This window comes from Ambystoma mexicanum, chromosome 10 (assembly GCF_040938575.1).
Source record: "Ambystoma mexicanum isolate Mex_15411 chromosome 10, UKY_AmexF1_1, whole genome shotgun sequence".
NCBI lineage: Eukaryota > Metazoa > Chordata > Amphibia > Caudata > Ambystomatidae > Ambystoma > Ambystoma mexicanum.
In genome coordinates this window covers 153,638,684-153,656,026 of record NC_090932.1, presented here as the reverse complement: position 1 = coordinate 153,656,026, position 17,343 = coordinate 153,638,684, and the positions used below count along the sequence as shown (strand labels likewise).

General features: G+C 47.5%; 1 protein-coding gene across 1 annotated transcript in view; it reads left to right on the top strand.

Moving 5' to 3' along the window:
* Positions 1 to 17,343, top strand: part of FIGLA (folliculogenesis specific bHLH transcription factor) — a 510,096-nt gene that overhangs the window by 66,642 nt on the left and 426,111 nt on the right. The gene's annotated exons all lie outside the window — the stretch shown is intronic.

Below are 17,343 nucleotides of genomic sequence, written 5' to 3'. Positions count from 1 at the left end.
TTGTTCCTGGGTCCCTTTATGCAGCTCCCCCCCTCAGGGCCTCAATATCTGTCTGCAGTTTGGCCTCCTGAGCCCCTTAACCTTGGCACCCTCTGCAATTAATAACCCCCTGAAAGTGGCCTTCGCTGCCTCCCATACCATGCCCCGAGCCATTCCTCCTGTGTCATTCACAACAGAGAAGTGATAAGAGTTCATACTTGACAAGGTCCTGGAAGCACTGATCTTTTAGAGCCATCTGTTCCCTCGAGGCCTTTTGCCCGCACCCCCATACTCCCCTCCCTGCTAGTTCAGCCTGGACAGTGTGTTAGGGAGAATTCTCTTCTAAGGCTAATTTCCCTTACCTATAGAGTCACCCAGCAGCTTTGCTGGATTTGAAGGGTTTCTTTTTTTCTCCTGCTAAGAGTGAGACACTTTTTTCCGACTCTTAGACAGATTGCTAATGTGTTTTAGGCTATCTTGTGTGCTTCTGGTCTATGGGGTTTTCTCACCCTCCTAGGAATCATCTTTAACATGTGTGGTACACAGCACCCTCCGTGCCGTACCACAGGGGTGTCGTAGCAACCCCCAAACATAGACTCCATACCCTGGGACTGACTGTCTCCCAGGGCATGTAAAGTCCCCATTGACTTTATTAGTCAATTCTTATGAACTAAACCAGTACAATCCATCTTACTATAGAAGTACTGGGAAGGGTTAATAGTTTTTACCTAATGTTCATTTTCGAGGGGGTACCGAACAGGTACAGTCCCTCTCTCAAAAGTTTCTGGCTGGTGACAGTGGTTACTACCATAAATATTCGACCGCAAATATTTCCCTATGGGATTTTTCCATTGTTCACTTTTACTGACAGCCTCTAACATACCGCCGGTTTATTTTAATATTAACTTTACTCCGGTAGGTTTTTTTTTTTTTTTTAACTTTGTTTATTGGTAGAAAGTTAAGACAGGCACAGTACAGGTTACACGGCAGTAATCAAATAAGATCGCATAACAACCAGTAATACATCTCAGCTGGGTTGGAAATGTACAGTTGGCGTCTTGGAGCGGCCTAGCCAGGGCGAGAAGGGAAAAACAGAACAATTCAGTATCATGGCGTAGCGGGGCGTGTTTGGGGAGGGGAAGCCACCCACTCCACTTCGTCTCTATTGTTCAGGTAGCTGCAGAATTCTGACAACACATTTTTGGGTTGTGATGAGGGAGGCAAGGACCCAATGTATTCCTCTTCGCACATTTGTGTCCAGGTAAGGGCTTTGAGCCACATCGTGAAGGTGGGGGGGCTGTGACGCTTCCTGTTTTGCAATATACACCTTTTAGCAACAATGGCACTAACATTTAAAAATTTAGACATTTTCTTTGCATTTTCCCCTTCCCAGACACCAAACAGTAGGGCAAGTGGGTCCACATCCACCGGGCCTCTATTATTTCGGAGAGCGCCTCCGCCACAGCCACCCAGAAAGAGTTGATTGCAGGGCATGTCCAGAACATGTAAATATGGTCAGCTTCAGAAGATTTACACTTTGGGCATGCACCAGACAGGGCACCTGCAAATTTCGCCACCCTAGACGGTGTGTAGTAGAGCCTGTTGAGGAACTTAAATTGTATGCAGCGGAATCTGGTGGTTAGGGAGACCGTGCGTGTATGTGCACACATCCTACTCCACAGACCTTCGGATATTTCCATTTCGAGCTCCCTAGCCCACGCCGCACGTGGTTTGAGGGACCCAAACACCTTCTTCCCCAGTTGCATTTTATACAAATTGGATAACGCCCCCTTGGAGCCCGTGGAGTTTGCTATGTACCGGAGTTCGGGTGATTCTGGGGGTTCGTCTGGATATGAGGGCCACATAGCCCGAACTGCAGCATGGAGCCTGTAATACTGTAGCATCTCAAGGCGGGAGTTAGTGTGTTCTGGGCGCCATGTTTGAGGGGTGATAAACTTCCCCTCTGGGGAGAGGTCCGTCAGGCCTCGATAGCCAAGATGTTCCCAGTGTCGTGAGAGGTGCTGGTCATGTGTGGGGGAGAGTCCAGGAAATTGCCACAAGGGGAGCCAATTGTAGTACAGGTGACACACCTGTTCGGAATATAGAATAGCATTCCAAGCCCTTATCGTGGTAGTCACCGGGTCTGCATGGGCGTCTGTTTGGAGCAAGCGGTGCAACAGTAGGGTCATTATATTAGTCCCACCCCCGGCCATTTTCTCGAGTTTTAAAGCGGAGGCGGATTCTGAAATGCATACCAGTGGGAGGCATGCTGGGCCTGGGCCGCGTACCAGTACAGTCGTAGGTCTGGCGCCGCAAACCCCCTTTATCATATGGTGCTGTCATGTGTTGCCACTTCATGCGGATCGACCCCGAGTGCCAGAGTAATTGGGTGCATTCCGAGTGGAGCCCCTTAAAATATTGCTTTCCGGACCAGACTGGGACATTAGTAAAAACATAAAGGAGCTTGGGAACCACGATCATCTTTATCAAGGATAGTCTGGCTGCCAAGGATAGCGGCAAATGTCGCCACTTGGAAAACTTAGAAATAATGAGCTGGGCCGCGGCCTCGTAATTGTCCTTTAGTAGGGTCTTTTTGGATAGTGACACCTGAACCCTGAGGTACTTGACTCCATCCAGGGATCAGCGCTGCGGGTAATCGCATGTTGGTTGTTGTGTTGCTGCAGTGAGAAGGAAAATTTCAGATTTTGAGTAGTTTATCGTAAACCCGGAGAACGTGACTATTTGATGTCGCAGATGATCGGGTTCAGATATGTGGAGGGGTTTCTAATATAGAGGAGGACGTCGTCTGCATAGAGTGAGATTACTTCCAGAGCATCAATTAACCGAATGCCTTTATTGGAGTGACGCCCTCTAATATGGTCTACCATGGGCTCGATGGCAAGCGCAAAGAGGAGGGGGGAAAATGGGCAGCCCTGGCGGGTCCCGTGGTGTAGCTTGAAAGGGGGGGGGGGCAGAGTTTACAAGGACCCTGGCTACCGGATCTGTATATAAGATTTATATAAGAGAGCATGTTTGGGCCAACACCCATTTTTTTCCAGCACCGCCCGCAGGTATTGCCATGAGACCATATCAAAGGCCTTTTGGGCATCTATAGTTACAGCAACGGCATCAGCGCTCTGGTCCATTCTGGAGATCACATTAAATAGGCGACGAATGATGAGTGCCGTGGACCTACCAGGGATGAACCCACTCTGGTCCGGATGAACCATGTGGGTCATGAAAGGGAGAAACCTATTTGCAATTATTTTGGCGAAGACTTTCATGTCAGTGTTAATGAGGGATAGCGGTCTATAGGACCCGCACTCCTCCGGGGATTTTCCCGGTTTGGGGAGGACTGTTATTAAGGCTTCCCTTAAGGAGGGAGGGGGGATGCGTAATCGAAGCGCTTCGGTCCAGACCCTGAGTAGCGGTGGTGCTAGAACGGCCACATGCTCCTGGTAAAACAAGAGGTGAGTCAGTCCGGGCCAGGAGCCTTGTTTTTGGGGAGATCTGATATCACCTGAGTGAACGGGGCTTCGAGACACTCTCTGGTGTCCTGGGAAATAATAGTCATAGGGATGCTCTCTAGGAGGTCACCCTGATCTGAGTGTCCGGGCTGGGGACCATATAGGTCGGCATAAAAGCTAGCAAATATGTCGAGGATGGATCGGTCAGACCAGTGCTTCAGTCCCTGCTCGTCCGTAATGCAATCAATCCGAGTCCTGCCGCCTTCCGCTCGCACAAGCCTAGCCAGTGTTCTACCCGGTCTGTCCCCCTCTCCATATATACGGGCGGCGACAGGACGGGCATGGTACTGCACCTCTCTCATAGCATGTGACTCGAACTGTTCCAGCTCAGCTCTGATCCCTGCTAGTATCCCAGGGGACGGTGTAGCGAGATATTCCCGCTCAAGGGCCTTGAGCTTAGTTTCCGAGGTATTTAGGGCTTGCCTTATAGCCTTCAGGACACCTGCTTCTTTAGAGATGCACATCCCCCTGATGTACACCTTGAATGCCTCCCACCTGACCCCCTCCGATGTGTCTGACGTACTGTTGTTTTCGAAGAATGTGGTAATGTCCGCTAATATCTCAGCTTTGAATACAATGTCCGCCAGGGCGGCAGACTTAAAGCGCCACGCGGGACGCGTTGGGCCCATGTTGCCGATCTGGATCTGTAGCAGCACAGGGGATTGATCAGACATTGTACGTGCCAGGATCTTCACGTCCGAGACCCTGCCCACCAACCCGCCAGATAGCAAAAACAAATCGATTCGTGAAGAACTATCATGTACTGTGGAATAAAATGTATAGTCCCTTTCGTGGGGGCGGAGAGTCCTCCATATATTATGCAGATTTAGGGAGTCCATATGTGTGCGGAGCTGCCCGGCAGCACTCGTAGTGGTTCTGCGAGTGGTTGTTCTGTCTAGGGCATTATTGATTATCAGATTCATGTCTCCCGCCCATATGATGGGGATATCTGGATATCTCATTAGAATGGAGGCCACATTGTCGAAAAACTCAGGGGAATCGGTATTGGGCGCGTATACGTTGACCAGTATGCAGTCCTCATGAGCTAAGGTACAGTGTAGAAGAACACATCTGCCTTCTGTGTCGATGTGGGACGTGTGAAGTTTAGGGATTTATGGATAAGGGTCAAGACACCCCTAGCTTGAGTGGAGTATTGAGTATAATACCTATTGAGACCCCAGGTGTGTGCTATATTGGACGATAAATGTTTTAAAGCGTGCGTCTCCTGTAGTAGGAGGACCCTAACCCCATGTCTTTGTGCATAGGCCGCAATCCTGCGAGCCTTCGTAAAATTTGTCAGTCCGTGAACATTCCATGACATCATCTTGACCGCCATATCACCAATTTACGGAACATCCCAAGTAAAGCATCTATCGTTGATTCCCACCGTGTGCTGCACCGGCATGAGGGTGCCACCCCTCGGAACCAGTCCCAACTCCTCTGCCATTTTTCATATAATCTACCCCAACTTCTGCAACCCCCACCCTCACCGCCCTGCCCCAACCAGCAGTGTGTGGAAACCCACCCATACATTGATCAACCGACTTGGCGGCACGGGGGAACTAGCCCAACTGGGGCCAAAACACAAACTCAGAAGGAATTGCAGCCGCAGTGGGGGCTGCCGCTGCCGTTCTGCCCACTTGTACTAATATCAGTTACCATAACAACATATAGGACTGGAAATCAGCTGACGAACAAACGGTTGCAGAGAGAGGATAATGGAGCAAAAACCCTCTTGGTTTAGAGCCGCAAAAGCATAGCTTGCATCCCTAAGGTCAGTGTTACACAATGCAGTACAGTTTTGCGGAGCACAGGCTCAGTGAGTGGTGTTACAGTTAAATGATCCCACTGTGCGTCCCCCTCGATAAAATAAGTGCACGCCACAGTGTTGCAGGGCCTCTAAGTGCCCGCCGCTGGACAGAGAGGGGGGGGGCCCAGAGCCCACCAGGTTAGTCCATAGTACTTACACCACCATCACTGGTATCTACTACGGGAGATTAAAGGTCTAGATGTTAGTCGTCATCCATCCGCTCCCCAGGAGGATCGGCCGGCGGGATCTGCGCCTCGATGAACTTGACGGCCTCATCCGGGACTGTGAAAAAGTAGTGTTTGTTGCGGTGGGTGAATTTGAGGTGAGCAGGGAAAAGCTTTGCATATTCGATTTTCCGCTCTCTCAACAGCTTCTTCACGCCGTTGAATTGTCGCCTCTCCGCCTGTACTGCTACCGAGAAATCTGGGAAGATTCTGATTACTTGTGAATCCATCCTAAGTTCCCCTTTTTCCCTGGCCAAACGGAGGATATGGTCCCTGTCCTTGTAGCTGAGTAGTTTTGCGATGATTGGTCTAGGGAAATCCCCAGGTTTAGGCCGCGGTGCCAGGGAGCGATGTGCCCTTTCCACAGTGAAGAACGGTGAGAGTGGCAGATTATCAAGGAGGTCTCTGATGAGTTGTTCGACCGCAGTCTCCATGCAGCCCTTCAGTTCAGATTCGGGTACCCCCACAATGCGGACATTGTTCCTCCGGGACCGCGACTCCAGGTCATCACACTTAGCCTTGACCTGCTTCATGTTGCGGACCAGTTCTGAGACCGTGTTTTGTAGGGTGTGAACGTTGTCTTCATTAGTCCCAATCCTCTGCTCAGTCTCGGTAATTCTGGCCCCATGCTGGTCGATCTTCGCTCTTAGTGAGGCAACATTTGCATTGATGTCATCCAGCTTTTCGTGGAAGGCAGCAAAGTTCTTTGCCATGGATTCCATCATCGTTGAAAGGTCTGCCTGAGAGGGGGGTTGTGGCTGCACTCCTCCTCATGTGGCGCAGAGGACGATGCGTGATCCGCTCTAGGCGCTATCTTGGCGAATCTGTCCATGGCGCCTGGTTTGCCATTGGGTCTCGACTTACTGGGCATTGCAGTGGAGGGAGGGAGCACCCGCCTGGGTATGACCGGCGCCGCCCTTAGGATAGCTCCTAGATGATGGGGCGGTAATTAGACCACAGTTGTGGCGCTTGAGTCGCTCAAGAGCAGTAGGCACAGTATTGTACAGCCAGGGTGTAGAGGCAATAGTGGCGGAGGTACAGTTGGGGGTGATCCAGGGAAGGCTAACTAGTCGCACATTATGTGGAACCCACCAGATGTGACTACAGAGCAAGATCCACCTGTAGAGCAGACCAAAGCTTATTCCTGGTGCTCTCACGTTGTGCAGCGCCGTTTGACTGGGTGGGGGGGGGGTCTCGGGCTCTATCCGCACCACAGATGTTACAGCACAGTCCCTGGGACCCAATGAGGCGGCAGCCCCACAAGAATGACACCCCTCCAAGGAGCCAAAAGGGATATAATGTCAAGGGGTTAAACCGTGGAGGGCTGAGACGCCTTAAACAGCCGGAGTTGGGGAAGCAGGGCTAACATCCGTGTATACACACAAAAGCAATGCAGGGGAGTGCATGGGGCTCCACCAGTCCAGACTGGATGAGGCACAGTCCATGCGCGTTCACCCACCTCCCAAGTTTCCCAGCAGCTGGATCCACGCTGCACTCGTAATACTCCCCCCGGGGGGGGGTCAGGACCAGGTCCGTGGCCTAGGCGATGTCGGAGCAATGCAAGCCCGCCGGGAGATCAAGATCCGGATTAGGAGGCTGCGATCACACACAGGCGCAGGGGGCCGACCGCCCAGCTGGCAGCAGTCGGGCCGATCAGGCGTCCAGATCTCGCCACAGCCTCCGGACCAGCAGTAGGATGGGGGGTAGACAAGATGAAAGCCCGCTCCACCGGGCACCTGCCGAGGATCCACGTTCTTCGGCGAGGAGGCGGAGCACGGTGCCCCGTCAGGGGCCGCAAACCGCCTCTGCAGGGGCCGGCAAGGAAGCGGCGCTGCGCTGCAGGACCTGAGGTCTGCCCCGGCGTCCCCCGGCACCGTCCACAGACCGGTCGTCAGCCAAGTGCTCAGGAGGATAAGGGGCGCAGGGAGCCGGTAGCCCAACCGCGATGGCCGGAATCGATCAGGTGTCCGGGGCCCGCAGCCAACTCCGGGCCGGCAGGAGGGTGGGGGGCGCACAATATCAAGGCCCGGTCTGCAGGGGATCCACGCCGTCCAGCGATGAGGCGGAGCAGGGAGCCCAGCAGGGCCAGTGAGGGCGGCGTGTCAGGAGGCCGCGGGCCGCCTCCTCAGGGGTTGGTGAGGAGGCGGTGCCGCGCCACAGGGCCCGAGGTCCCCAACTCCGTCCTCCAGCTCTGTTTATCATCCAGATTTCAGCCAAGCGCCCAGGCGGATAAGGGGACAAAAATCGTGGTGGTTCCGTGGGGAAGGTGTACAATATAACACTGATGTCCAATGGATTGCAGTGGGCAGAGACGGAGCTCACTGGCTAGGCAGCCATTTTCTTCGGCTGCTCAACAGCGCCCCCCCCCCCTCCGGTAGGTTTCTATTGCCAGAACTTTGATAATATTTCTTTCTCGTGTCTTTCTCTATAATCCTAACCCAGATCGGGGATCCTTTGTTCGTCCTTTGGCAGGCTTCTGCACAGAAACCCTCCTCTTGGCGCCGCTAAGTCTGGGGTAGACAGGATGTGTGGGAGGGGGGAATGGGCACCCTGGGCAGGGTTGCTTACGCAACCCAAGTCGCAATCTGCCCTGATAGGCTGGGGGGTTCTCCCGCCAGGAGAGCCACCCCACTGTGTGAGTGACAGCTAGGCTGTATGCATAGGGGGGGCTTGCTGCATAAAAGCAGGGTCCTGAGGACAAGACGTCACCACTGGAACTAAAACTGAAGAGGAGAGAAGCTGAAGACCTCTGCAACAACCACCGGTGAAGCCCTGCTGCAGATCTTTACCACTTTTCTCCAACGACTTGAGAAGATCTTCCTCGGAAAGAGTCTTCTTCCCTTGAGCTGGTGGGGCCAACCAGTTTGCCAATCGCCTTCCTGGACGTGCCTTGGTCGAATCGCCAGTGCCAAGCACTAGGAGACCGGATAGCCAGGCACCCGTCCACCCGACGGCGATTTAAAGGAGAGTACCTTTTATTCGTTTGGCAGCACAGCTGCTGGTTTCATCCCTGGGCAGTGCAGTAACTCGAACCTTCCTCCAAGACGAGAGCCTCTCCTCCTCTGCTGGATCTCCCGAACTACCGCCACCACAGGAGCCTCTTCTACTTTAAAGGTACATTGTTCCGCCAGGCCCCCCTTTTTGTTGGGTTTCGCTAAAGGTGTTTTAAATCCTTTACTTACCTACTGGGTTGGCCGCCCCTCTTGTCTAACATGTCTTTCACCCTCTGCAAGCACCTTTTCAAATCGTTAAACAAAGACTTGACTGCAGCTGCTAGAACATTTTGATCCTGGGTACATTGACTTGTACCATTGACACTGGCACAGGCCTATTGACTCTGCCTAAATCTGTTTCAACTGCCCTCTCCAGATTGATTCTCACCTAGACATTTGTTGGTGCACCTAACTCTTATAACCACCTTTTCCTTCTCTTTTAAAACTTGTGAAGTGCCATTTTGCTCGGTTTTCACCTCAGTATTGCATAGGCTAAAGTACTGCCTTGCCTAACTTGTTCACAATCTACTTGGGAAGTGTTGCTGGTGTGTTCGAGTCTAAACCTGTATAACGTGTCCTTTCCCTCCCTTCTGAGAAATTGATAGAGTGCCATTTGTGCTTGGTTTTCACTGTGCCATTTTGCTCAGTTTTCACTCTTGCTCAAACTAGTCTACAATTTAAATGGGGAGTTGTGTATACTTTTCTTGACTGATTTATCTTGCTTTAATAATGGTGATTTGTGTGTGAACATCAGTGTGTAAAATAAATATATATTCTTTTTGATACCAAGCTTTGGTCAGTGTTTCCTTGGTCCAGTACTGTAGTCCTAATGTGTAAACCCTGAATACTGCTCATCTCCCTCTTGAGATAAGTCTGACTGCTTAGCCACAGCTACCAACTAAATCTGTGTGGTACAGACTGATACCAAAGGGGATTTTCTTGCATATACCTGTCTTAATCTTCTGTAGTGCTCCCTAGGGGAACTGCACAGGATTCTGCCTAACACAGTGTTATAATGGGACCAGCCTACAGCTCCTTTCCCCAGTAGCAAGTTGCTGATCCTAGTGAATTACCCTTGGGGGGTGATAGGAGAACGTAGAACCACCAGACTCCCCATGCATCCCCCTCCACATGTGCACTTATCCGAGACCTCCAATCCTTCAGCGAACATGCGCTTCCCCAGGGACGTCATTTCACCAAAATGCCAGCAGTAGCCAAAGTGGCATCACACAACCATTGACCTCTGATGACATCACAGGAAGCGATGTCATATGACCCGTCACCCCAAAGTGACATCATGGGAAGCAATGGAAAATGACCTTTCACCCTTTGACAAAACAGGAAGTGGCATCACATAGGATTGTTCATAAATACACCACGAAAAATATGGTTACGATGGCAGTATGCGATATATGTTTCATACAAGCATGGATCACCATATATATCGTTAAAATCAGTGTGTATAGGCCCATATTACAAAGTTACTGTGACGTCAAGCAGACGTCCAATTCCAACTGATAATGTGTTATTATACAGCACTTGCACTTGCGCTTAAGCGCTTTTTATAGAACAATATACATACAATATCACCCAACCTGTGTTGGTACTCATTTATCGACATCAAAAGGATGAGTTGAGTTGTTCAGACTAAATCAGTGACTCGCCCCCTAAAGTGTGCCTGAAATAAACCTTTAATGAGTCTTGCAATTATTGTGTAGAATTCCAGAAAAACAATTTTTTTATTTTTAATTTTTTTTTTGTTATTCCTATTCTCTTATTTAGGGTCACTGCTCAGTGTTACACTTGTGGAACCCCCAGATTTTAAGAGGCCTCAACAAGAATGCCAGCCACTCCAAAAATAAAGAGCCACATGGCACTGGCCACAGTCCAGGAGATTACATTTAAAAATAAATACCCCATTTTCTTTTAGCAAGGGAGCAATTGTGACCCCCAAATGATGTCCCTGACCCGCCCCCCCCCCCCCTGACTGGCCTCTGCCCGAGCATCTTCCGCATTCACCCCCCCCCCCCCCTCCGTCCCCCTTCCAATCCAGGGCCAGGTGCTGTATCTGGTTGAAGTCACCCACCAGGACACAAACCCCATCTGCGCGGCTCTCCATGGCCCACAGCGCTTCTTTTCTGAAATCCCATGTCCCCTAATTGGGTGCATAGAGCGAGGCTATAGTAGATGTCCTTCCCTGTAATTTACCCTTCACCATCAGGAGCTGCCCCTCTGTATCCCGTTTAACTTAGACCTCCTCCAGTGTGACCCATGGGTGCAAAATGATCCCCACTCCCTTCTTTGCAAAATGATCCCAACTCCCCTCTTTTTGCCTGGTGCCGAAGACCAGTAGCACTGACCCACTGCTCTCCCCTTGATCGCTAGTTCTCACTCCCGCCTGTAGTGCATCTCCTGAACCATGAGTATGGCGAGCCCCTATCTCCCTGCCTACTACGGATCATTTTGTGGGGGAATTGATCCCCTTCACATTCAGAGTAGCTACCCTAAATCATGATCCAATTTCATCGCCTCTCCCATGAGTTCCCTGTTCTCTCCTCTTGTGGATTTCTCCTCCCCCCCCCCCCCAAACCCCATGAAGCCCCTGCCCTCCCCTTTCACCTGGCTGCTGTCCCATCCATTCTCACATAAAGCACCTCCCTTGCCAGGTTTAGTTGGGGAGGCCCTTGAAAAAAGATGCCTGGATGTTTCCAGGCCAGCGGGGCACGGCTTTCACTCTGCCACCCCACTCTGAGACCAAGTTGCTCATGCCCGAAAGCCCCCCCCTCCCCTAAAGTTTGAATTACCCACACTCGCCCCAGAGTATCTTTCGGAACTAAACCACTTGAAAATTGAGAGGCCCCCTCCTCATCACCCATCAGTGACCAACCCCACGGTCACGCCAACCCGAGGACAGACTCCAGACAGGACCCCTCAAGACTTTGGACCTGCCAGCTTGTGGAATTTTCGGCCCTCGCAATCTAGACCCTCAACCCTTTTTGTTGTTAAACGCCTTCAAAAATATGTCCTGCTTCTCCAGACTTTAGCTCTTCCAGGGCATCCAGGATTTCGGGGACATCGGAGAGCTTGTGTGGCACCCACCTAAAGCTTGAATGACAAAGAGAAGGGGACGCCCCATTGATATCTTATGTCCTGCTATGTGAGGACCTGGGTGATGAGCTTAGAGGCCCTTCCGTGAGCTAGCGTGCCCCCCTGAAAGAATTTGATAAACATGGACTGCCACCCCCTCAAAATCAAAGTGTTGAATCCCTCTTGCCTTTTATCTCGACCTTGTCCTGGAAATGACATTTGGCCAGAGTGGGCCTATGCGGGCACAGGTGAGCAGCCTTGTCTTCTCCTCAGCCTATGACATAAAAGTTGTTAGCACAACTCTGGCCATTTATCTCGCAACCTAATGCTGAGACGATAGCAAGGGCTATAGTTGGTGCAAAGATTGATTTATTGCAGCGGCTTACTTGTGGGAATTTCAAAAGCAGAATGTAAGTGATTCAGAATTGTGCAGTAAGAGTATTTACTGGACTCAAAAATAGAGATCACGTCTCTGATGCAAGACGCAGTCTGCATTGGCTTCCAGTTGAAGCAAGGATTAATTACCGCCTATTAGTGTTTACCCACAATTGCTTTTATGGGGATCAAGCTCATCATACTTGAGTGAGGCTCTGTTCAAGAAATTGAGCGCAAGCATCCTCGGGGTCTAATAATAAGAACCAACTTAATGATAACCGCCTGCAAATCCAACATTGCCATGAACTGTGCTTTTGCCATGGCTGCGCTTAGGGCTTGGAATGCCCTGCTGCTGGATCGATGAGAGCTGTGCTCTACAATGATTTTCAGAAAAAGGCTGAAACACTTATTTAGATAAAAGTATGTTTTCCTGTTGGGATTAGCTTGTTTGTGTGCTTATGTGAACCGTGTGAAGTTAGTCTTTTATGGAACTTACTCCTGCGGTCTTGTCTTCCTGTTTTGTTTGCGCCCTTAAGCCTCGGGTAAATGGTGCGCGTTATAAGTATATTTAAGTAAAAGTATGACCTTCTCTAAGGCCTCCCGCCTGTGGATCCTATTGAATTGTATTATCTGTGGTGTGCCCTCTCCCAGGATGAGTGCCGCAAGTCTTTCCACTTTGCCCTCCAGTTACCTCACTGTTTCGCATTCCCCACCTGGCAGGCCCCAGATCCGTAGGTGTACGCCTATGTCCTCCATGTCATCTATCCTTGGCTCTCGTTCCTGGTCTCTTTCCTCTGTCGGCCGAGAACTGGCTATGCTCAACCTTTTTCACCCTGTTCTCGATGGAGTCCACCTGGCCCCTGAGCTCCACCACAGAAGCATTCAGGTCCGACCTGATGGCCTTTAGCTCCTTCAAGAATCCCCCTTATGCCTGCCTTCGTGAGCGCCTCGTCATCTCCTTCATGATCAGGCGGGGAGTGCTGCTTCTCCTTCCCTGCCATTGTGGAATAGAAAGACAGAGCACCCTCCACACCCTTCTGGGGGCCGACCTTGTGCTGCCTGCTCCCTATGCTTGTCCTAGCCCCCAGTGGAGGCCTCCAATGATTCACAGAGCTGCGCTTGTTATCCAAGCCTCAGGGTCTTGCCTCACTGCCCCTGCCCAGCGCAACTCTGGGCCACGTGGCAGGCCTCCCTCCCTTATCACTCCAGGAGCCAGCCCACTCCTCTCTATGCCTTTGGGCTGGGACCACAGGTGCCCCTCACCCCACTCCTTTGAATAATATGGATGGAGTTATAAAGGACCTGTGGTGAAAAAAGTAGAGTTGGAAGTAAGCTTGATGAAACAATAACTTTTAGAGATTTCTTTCCAGCTCGGGGGAACAATTCATTTGTGAGTTTAATAAAGAGCAATCGATTTTCCAATCTAATTGGCTTTTCCAGGTAACTGTATTTTCTGACTCCGATATACGAACTTTGTAAAACATTGAGACACTGAAATTTTGATAAAGCATATGTTGCAATTTATCTTGATATATATATTACAACAATGTATTAGAAAATCAGAGTGAACCACAATCACATTCACTAAGTTTAAGTATTGGCACATGAAGGTTTTGTGAATGTGATATTTGATTACCATCTCATTAAAGGTACTTGGTATTCCCTTTTAATGAAAAGTTGTTCCACGAATGTAATGCCTTGAGAGAACCATGGCTTCCAGCATGTAGTCATTTCGTTGATCTTGATTAGTGAGTTTATCCAAATATATGGGTATAAAAATTGGTAAGTTTTAGAGATGTGGTAGTAAGTACGTTTTAAGATAAATAATTGTAGTGTTAATACTGCTATTGGTTATAAATCTATTGGATCTTTTGATGTAAGGGCAATCTGCTAGGATATGGGGGGAAACCATCGCTCTCTCATTAAGAAGCCAATTTGGGGGGTTCAACAAAGTGGCAGTAAACCATAACTGAGCTTGACTTAGAATGAACGCTATGTGATTTTTTTTTTTTTAATCCGGAAGACCTTCTCCACCATTCGTTTTAGGGGTTTTGAGTTTATATGCTGAGATTCTTTGTTTCTTTTTTCACCAAAGAAACTTAAGAATGTATGTGTCCAAAGATTTTAAAAAATGTGGCAGAAAGGGAAATGTGGAGCATGTATGGTAAATAAAAAAAAAAAAAAAACATTGGAACAATCGACATTTTAATAGATTCCAGCCTTTCACACAGGACAAAAATAAAGGAGACCTTGACCTTGTGAGATCTTAAACTCGAAGTATGTTTGTGGTATTTTGTTTTATGGTCTCCTTAATTGAGGAGGTTTCGTAAAGATATTTAATTCCTGTGGGACACCATTTCATTCCTAAACTAGAGCAGTGGTGTTTGGTACAGTGTATATTTAATGGTAGAATTTCTGATTTTTCAATATTAAGTTTATAACCGGATGCTAAAGAAAATTGCGAGATGGTGTTAAGGTGATCTTGACAAGAGTTTGTGATCTGTAATGGGCGTAGTACATCTGCATAAGCAGCTGTATTTACATGGATGTGATCATGTTGAATTACAGTAATAATTTCTTTTTGTCTAATTGCCTGTAGAAGAGCTTTAAACATGAAATTCCATTCCACCCTATCAAACGCTTTCTCAGCATCAAGTGCTATAGCTGCAAAAGAATTAGTGGATGTCTTCATTATATTGATGGCATTCGTAAAAAGTCTAATATTTGCAGAGGATAATCTTTCTTGGACATAAACTACCTGGTAATTTTTAATTTGATTCGGAATAAAGGGATTTAATCTATTAGCTAAGATTTTGGCTAGGATTTAACAGTCGGTATTGATTAGGGAAATGGGTCTATCATTTTGGATTATTTCAGGGTCTTTGTTTGGTTTGGGAAAGACAATTAACATTGCTCCTGAAAAGGCGCCCATGGCTTTTCCATTGGAGATGAAGGAGGAGTAGAGTTCATGCAGTTTCCAAGTCAAAAGAACTTTGAAGTGAGCAAAAAATTCTACCGGGAATCCATCTGGTCCTGGGGCTTTTCCCTTGTTAAGATCTTTTATGGCTTTTATACATTTCATTAGTTTGTATCGGTTCATTTAGGGTTTAGGAGTTAATGGTGGTAAATGGGTCACGATGTACATTTCTGAGAATCATCAGCATCACTTTTAGGTAGTGATTCTGAAGAATATCGTTTTTGATAAAATCTGGAGAGGGCTTGTAGGATTTCTTTGTCTTTGAGAACTGCCATTTGTGATCTTTTATGGCCGTAAATATGGCTCGATCTTTTTCAACTTAAGGTATGAAGCTAATGATTTACTAGATTTATTAGAGAATTGGTAAACATTTTTATTTATATTTTAGGAGATTAGAACAGGAGAATTGTGTAATCAACTTATTATTATATTGGATTTTTAATTTGGCTATTTGTGAAAGAATTGAATTATTAGTTTGAATATAATCTACTTCTAAATGTTTAATTGTTTTGAGCATATCATCAGATTCTTGTTGAAGTCTTCTTTTTTTTTTGAGCTACATAAGAGATAATTTGGCCTCCTTAATACAGCTTTATAGCAATGTCTGTTATTATCGGTGGAAGTATCATTCATATTCTCCATAAAGAAGTTGGCGTGTTATTGGATGAATTCAGTGAACAAACTATCTTTTAAAAGGGCTGAGTTGAATCTCCACCTGTTTTGTTGATGTTTATAATGCAAATTAGTTAATTGAACATGGACAAGGGCATGATCAGACAAAATAATAGGTTCTAGCGTACAACAATCGATTCGTCATAGATTTGGGTATAAAAACATAGTCGATTCTTAGAAAAGAGTTGTATGGTGGGGAGTAGAATGTATATTCTAGGTCTGTGGGGGTTGACTAAACGGCACATAGCCGTAAGTCTTAATTCAGATATACAATTGGAGAATTGTGTATGAGTTTCTATTTTTAAAGCATACATTTTATTTTTTTATCAAGAGGATCTACAATCTCGTTACAATCTCCACATATTATAAGGTTGCTTGGGTTAGTTCTGAATATATGGTTTCTTAAATGAGTCCAAAAAGTAGGGTCAGCATTAGTAGGGCCATACACGTTTAGAATTGAATATTTCACAGATTGAATAAGGAGCTCAATCAACATCCATCTACCTACATCATCAGACTGTCGATATATAAGGTTTGTCGATTGAAGGTGTTTGTTAATGAGTGTAATAATCCCATTTTGATTTCTACATGCTGCACTCGCAAAGACTAATAATCATAAACGTTTCAATTTGGCAGCTTCCGATTGAGAGAGATGTGAATCATGTATGCATGCTATGGCTGGTTTAGTTCTGTTAAAATGGGAGAGAATCTTTTGCCTTTTGATTGGATTATGAAGGACTTTGACATTCCACAAAGTTCTGTTAAGAGACATGGGAGGCATAGAGGAGTATAAATGCGTATAATGTCCATATTAATATAGTATTGTACACATAGGGTATAGAAACACAGGAGAGGGGAGAAGATAAACAAACAAAATGCATGGAATTTTGCAGTTTACATAACACCAAACTAATATGTAAGTGAGTAGTGGCTAACGGGATACAGCCACTCCAAACCATGCTCTTGGACAGTCAAAAATAAGTAGGGGGTTGAGAGCCAGATGCAAATCGGCCGTTCCGTGCCCCATTTTGGCATGACTGTCTTCCCTTCGGTTCTCGGTGCTTTTTGTCTTCTCTTGAATTGCTGTCCTGGAATAGCGGTCTCGTTGTGCGGTTTACTGTGCTCTTGTGCTCCACCTTTTATCCCTGTGACTGTCTTTTATAAAACACACATTTTCCGTGTAAGAGTGTTAATTTATGTATGCGGTTTGGTTGTGTCCATCTCTTCAATGTCCTTGAATAAAGCTATTCAGGTCTTTTGGGCCTTAAGTGTACATATGACCATTGAGGGTAACTTTTAGAGATGCTGGATGTATAATCCTGTATCTAGCATTAAGCTGTCTCGATGCCGGTCTAAATGCCAAGAGTTTTTTTTTCGTTCTCGCTGCTGTGATCTTGGAGACGTCCTGGGTAATGAATATTTTGGTACCTTCCCATACAAGAGTTTTCTTCTGTTCATCTTTGTCTAAAATTAGCATAACATGAGTATAATCCAGTAGATCGAAGATCATAGTTCTTGGAGTGTTATGGGAAGGATTTCTAGGGCTCTTGTGATATTAAACATTGGAGTAGTAAAATCCAACAGAGTGGTGAGCATGTGATAAAGAAATTGAGTAAGATTATCGTTTTCGATGTTCTCAGGAAGACAAACCCCCACGTATGTTCCTCCTATTTCTGTTTTCTAAATGTTCCGTCTGTTT